The sequence below is a fragment of the Prionailurus viverrinus genome, chromosome A1 (genome assembly GCF_022837055.1).
Source record: "Prionailurus viverrinus isolate Anna chromosome A1, UM_Priviv_1.0, whole genome shotgun sequence".
Classification (NCBI taxonomy): domain Eukaryota; kingdom Metazoa; phylum Chordata; class Mammalia; order Carnivora; family Felidae; genus Prionailurus; species Prionailurus viverrinus.
Genome location: NC_062561.1, coordinates 20,400,566 through 20,406,592, shown reverse-complemented (window position 1 = coordinate 20,406,592; position 6,027 = coordinate 20,400,566).

Genomic DNA, 6,027 nt, shown 5'->3' with positions numbered 1-6,027 from the left:
CTTCAAGCACCACCAGATGCAAATACCTTCCGTGCTCTTCCATCGAAGGCTCCAGCTGGATGCGGAAAGCGCGGCAAAGCTGCTTCTGCTCAGCTGTTTTCCTTCGTGTTCGTTTTCCACTTCTGGACGCGGTCTCACTCCGTTCGATTTGATCTTGGCGCGGACCTTCACATCTCCACCTTGGCCGAGCTGGCTCTGGTCCCAAACGCCTCGCATCCAAAATGAAATCCTCCTTTGCAGAAACACCACGAAGCCAAAAATCGTGTGTTGCTTGAGGTAAAATCCAGTCCCCTGAGAGAGGCCAGGGTGGACGCGGCCAGGGCCGTTGGCAGGAGGCTCTCAGATCTTCGATAAGCTGGGCCCTGAGCAGGCATGCGGGCGTCCTGGAGGCGCCTCGCCCTGCCGTAACGAGACCTCGCCACGGTTACCGGATAGCAGCCCATTGTGGAGACAGGAGGATTCAGATATCGGGACAACTTTCTGCACAAAAGCCTTAGTGAGCCGAGGGTGGCCGTGTACACGGAGCAGTCCCCCGTCCGTCCTTCGGCTTGAACACATTTTCATTTCAATAGACTAGTCATGATCAGGCATCAACTGCTTTTCCAAGAGCATCATTTGAATACATTAGAATCTCAGGGATGTCCCCGCTAGGATCTTTCTCCGGCAAATGGCAAACGTCATTATTACGTTCGTTTCTCCATACAGTCTATTTCTCTCCCTTCTTTGCTCAGAGGACTGACGCCTCTAAATCTCTAGCACAGGCATTTGCTGAAGCTGGGACAGCTCTTAGAGGAAGACGATGAGACCCCAGACACCGAATGGGAAGGGTTCCTGGATGTGTGTATCAGCACGGTTTATTTTTGCCGGACTTTTGTTCTGTTTGTTGGTTGGTTTGAGAGAGAGAGACAGAAAGCGTCAGGCATTTTGTCAGACACTTGGAGAGGTCTGTGACACAAAAACAAAACTAAAATAATGTTTATATCCTGCTTCAGAGTGATGACTATGCTTTTTGAAATGCAGCTAGCAGAAGACATCGTAAGTATCTTCGTACTGAGCACGGGTTCTGTGCGTGGCATTCCAGACACGATGTTGACCCTGTGACCCCATGCCCCTGAACGTGCAGGAGCACTTAACGTTGTACAGTAGCAGAGGGCATCAGGGCTGATCAAGTGCCTCCACACACATTAATTTATCGAACTGTCATGGCTTCCTTGGGACAGAAGAGTCCTTTCCATTGTCATTATTGGTCCTCAATTCACAGGCGAAGAAAGTGAGCCTGGAGCAGTTGGGAGACTTACCTAAGGTCTAAATCGGTGAGTGAGAAACTTGTCCTCAGACCCAACCCTCCTTCTTCAAGCCCCACTGCCCCCTCGGTGCCATGGACTCATGACGTCACACGCTCTGAGGTCTCTGTCCTGCCCATTTCTCTGGCTCTGCACAAGCACAATATCGAAGCACTGAGGATAGACAAGAACTGACAGAACTTTTCCTAGAGGAATCCAGGGACTGTGACCTTTCTCAGTCGCTTCTGTGCCGGTGGGCTTACGATGAGATTAATTCAACATAAATTTAGAAAAGGTTTAAATAGATAAAAAATGAAGTGTAGGGGTGACTTGGTGGCTCAGTCAGTTAAGCATCCGACTTCAGCTCAGGTCATGATCTCAGGGTTCATGAGTTTAAGCCCCGCGTCGGGCTCTGTGCTGACATCTTGGGGCCTGGAGCCTGCTTCAGATTCGTGTCTCCCTCTCTCTCTCTGCCCCTCATCTGCTCATGCTCTGTCTCTCTCTGTCTCTCAAAAATAAATGTTAAAAAAAAATTTTTTAAATGCAGTCTAATCTATATCATATCCAGAACGGCCCAAGAACCTAACCTCTTGAGCCCAAAGGGAATGAAAGTACCTTCTATATTTTTCTCCTCTCTGCTCCTACTTCCTGGCTAGATTCTTCCTAAGGACCAACCTTACAAAAAAAAAAAAAAAAATTAATGGACAATTCTAGTGACATCACTTGCAGAGCATCTCGTGAACACAAAAGAACAGGACATTGGCAGTAGGCAGTGCCCAGCTAGCTGACTCTCACCTCCTTACCAAAGCAGCCTCGAAGCCACCCCTCTCTCCAGAGCTCCTGCTCAGGGAGTTGAAGGGAGAGAATACTTTCTCTCTACAAAAATATTTTTTGTCTCTGTTCAAGAAAGTTCATCTCAAGTAGCAACTGCCTTTATACCTCATTTAGATTTTCTCATGGCCTCACCAGAAGAAATGGGTGTGAAATCACCTTGTGGTCTTAAAAAGCATATTTCTAGGACCCTACAAATGCCCATCAAATCCCAAATCAGGCCAGGTCTGGCTCTTCCCTTGCATCACGGAGAATGCCGGGCAAGCACATAGGTGGGGAGGGCCCTTCGACTGCGTCCTCGCCCCCAGCCCAGCCCCTCCACGCCAGCCCTGCTGTGCACAGGAAAGAGCCAGCTGGTCCTGGAGCTGTGTTCCTCACTCAGCACAGAGCACACCCGTTCTTTGTGTAGATATCAAGAGACTTGAGGCTTGACTAGAGCCCCCAGAGAATTGGCATAAGGTGACTCAGTGTATCCAACCTTGCTTTATTCCAGAATTTCTCAAACTGCAAGGGCAGAATCCCAAGGCGGCAGAATGGTCCTGAGGGACCCAGGGTGTTTGTTCCACGGCAATGCCAATGCCAGGTGGTGGTGGCCACGGGCGGGAGGGTGGACGAGGGTGTTGGAGCTCCTGTCTGTTCCCACACCGGCGTAGTCCGTGCCTCCATGCTCGCGGCCCAGTGGGCAGGGCCGTTGGCAGGAGAGAACGCCAGCATGAGCCTCCCTCGAATCAGGTCTGGGTCCCAGGTCTGCCACCTCCCAGCATAGGAACGCTTTTTCAACTCTGAGTTTTGGTGTTCTCACCTGCAAAAGCCACTATTACCCATTTCATCGAGTTGTTATGATTACAGAAGGCAATAGAGAGGGAACACTTAACATGTCCTATTCGCTCAGTCAAAAGCGTCAATTAACTTATACAATAATATCAAGATACTATTACTGCTTGTACTATTTTTGCGGCTTCCAGCACAAGGCTGCCAAACCATCATTGCAGGCAAATACTCTGCACCCAGGCCCCTCAATCTTTAGCATTCGCAGCTGTCACAGGCTGAGGCCCGTCTTAGGAAAGGTGGGCACGGAAATCTCTAGTTGAGCCCGCTGCCCTGGACAGTGCTGTGTTTCCCCAGGGATGCTGACTGTCCTGAGCAGCCCACTGCTTCGAGGGCACGTGGCCAGGCACTCCCTCCCTTCCAGCACAAAGCCAGTGAGCACCTGACCCCTTCAGAGTTGGGAATGTTGACCATGACTGCGCTGTTACCCGGGTAGTCCTGGCGGGGGGCACGCATCCCGAGGGAGCTGCTTCTCCCCTCCCGCCAGGCTGCAGCCACTCTTCCTACAGGGTCCTGGGTCAAAGCAGATGGTCTGTCCGCTCGCCCTGGGTCTAGACACCCCCTTGGCTGTGCCCCTGACACGAAAGAGACCCTGAGTCAGCACTTCCCAGAAGGCAGGTAAATAGGAGGAATGAAGGGGGGAACGCAGAGGAAGAGGGGGGGAGCTGAGAAAAGGAAGAGATCAAATCATCCACGCTGAATATTTAATGAAGGGTAAGATTACAAAGTTTGATAACGCGTATCCCGTGTCGCTCTGGTCCACTTGCACGGCGTATTGGAACATTTCGCCTTCGGGCTGTGCTATGAATTGAAAGGAAAAGAATTTACCCTGGAGACAGGCTCCCGTGGCTCAGACGCAGGACCCTGTGCCTTTGGACCTCTGTCCAATGAAGCACCGCCCTTCTGGAAGCAGAGAAACTCAGCCCCACAGCGCCCCACCCCCACCCCCGTGCTTGGCCCTCTGCGTGTGGAGTCTGAAAATGGAATAACGTATGTTTTTGCCGTGCCTTTGTGCTTTAACAGGCTTGGAAATCTCTTAAGATGTGCCTGGAAGCAAACATCAGGTCCTCTGAGGTTCACAAGACCAAAACTGTCCTGGCACCTGAGTGCACGGAGCGCCAGGGGCTGCACTTGTAGACGCCCCTAGAAGGCACAACCCCAGTTTGGGAACCGCCACCAACTGGAAGGCAGGATGGGAGGTAGCCTAACTTGGCTGGGCCAAGATTCAGGAGCAGAGTGAGAGGGAAAGTTAGAGGGGAGAGCAAAGGTGGCATTAGGCAGTGAAAGGAAGCTCAGGGGCCAGATCGACAACTTTGAATTTGATTCAGCTGAATACCGTTTGTCAGAGCTCTGGGAGTCGGTAAGACATATTCATGCAATTTAGAAAAAGTGCCCTCTTGAGGTGAGGGCCAGGCAAGCAGTCCCCATTGGCTCTCTTGGTGGGGTACCCTGGTGCAGTGCACAACCCATATAACTGTACATGACAAGCCTGACCGGTTAAGCACTTAGAGCAGAAGATGGTGTGGCAAATGGGATTGTGAGAAAATTCCATGTAGAAACCTTAAGTGGGAGCCCCATAGGATTTAAGAAAAGTTAGTGCTTCGTTGATCTATTACCATGTACAAACCAACCCAAAACTCAATGGCTTCAAACAACAATCATTTTATTTGCTCACAGTTCTATAATTTAGTGGGCCTTTGGTGCGGGTGTCAGTGGCACCCCTGTGTCCGCACTCCAGGTAGGCTGGGGCTGGGGTCAGCTGGGGACCTGGGACAGTGGGCCTCTCTTCTCCACAGGGACCTTCCAGCAGGGTAGCCAAAATTCTCGCCTGGCTGCTCAGGGCTTCCAACAGTGCAAAGGTAGAATCTGTCGGTCTTAAGGCCTAAGCTGCGAATGAACTTCATGTTCTTCCGCCGCCTTCTGTGAAGAAGCCAGATCACGGCACAGGACTAGCTCGGGGGGGGGGGGGGGGGGAGACGACCCAAGGATGTGAGTACTAGAAGACAGGCTCACTGGGGCTACCAGGGCAGTCTCCTGCCACTGTCTGTTAGGGAGTTGTGGTGGCCAGCCGGGGAGGGGTGAGGACCTCACTGGAGGGCAGCCTATTTAAGGATGATCTCCTATCTTCCTTTTTAAGGATAATCTCTGAATTATTTATGCTTGACTTGAGGTGTACTATATACCCCAATCAGTTTATCTTTCTAAGCACATTCAGCTAAGATTAATGGCAAAATAGTTTACCTTATCCAAAATCAAGCGTCAAAGGCCACTATGGGAATAGGCCTCAGGACACCTAGGTGGCTCAAATCAGTAAAGCGTCTGATTCTTGATTTCGGCTCAGGTTCATGAGATCGAGCCCCACATCAGGCTCTGGGCGGACAGTGCAGAGCCTCTTTTGGATTCTCTCTCTCTTTCTCTCTCTGCCCCTCCCCTGCATGTGCACCCTCTCCCTCTCTCTCAAATTAAACTTTAAAAGCAAGGAATAGGTCTCATTCTTATATATTTGTATGAAGAATACACATATATCAGAAATATGCATATATGTATGGCCAGAATATATGATCAGAAAATGAAAGCACTTACAAACTTAAAAAAAATGTCTTAACTGTTATCATCTTGTCATAAAGTGCCAGTTCTGTGTTTTGTGCTTTAGTTAATTCGCGCCCACTACAAATGGGCTTTACTGATACGCTAAGCTCCCCGAATAATCTGTGATGCATCTTGCTTGAATGTACATCCTTGGGACCCTGCGGGTCTCTATTCTTATCACTTCTTTTTTTCACTTCTGCTCTTGTTCGTGATCCTTATTTTAAAATAATCTTTTAAAGCACTCTCTTTCTCATTGGATCCTCACCAGTCTTGTATGGATCAATTCGCTGTCATCGGAAGTCAGAGCAGCGGGAGGGGGCCGTGCGGCTGAGGACAGAGGGAGAGAGGAGGGTTGTTCTGAACCTGTCTTGTTCACTGCTCTACCCCCTTCAGTAATGGGCTCTCTTTGGTCTTCTCAGAGAGCGAGCCAAATCAAAGCCACATGTGACAAATGATCAATCAGCGTATTGATCCAGAAGCAACCAACCCTCCGTCT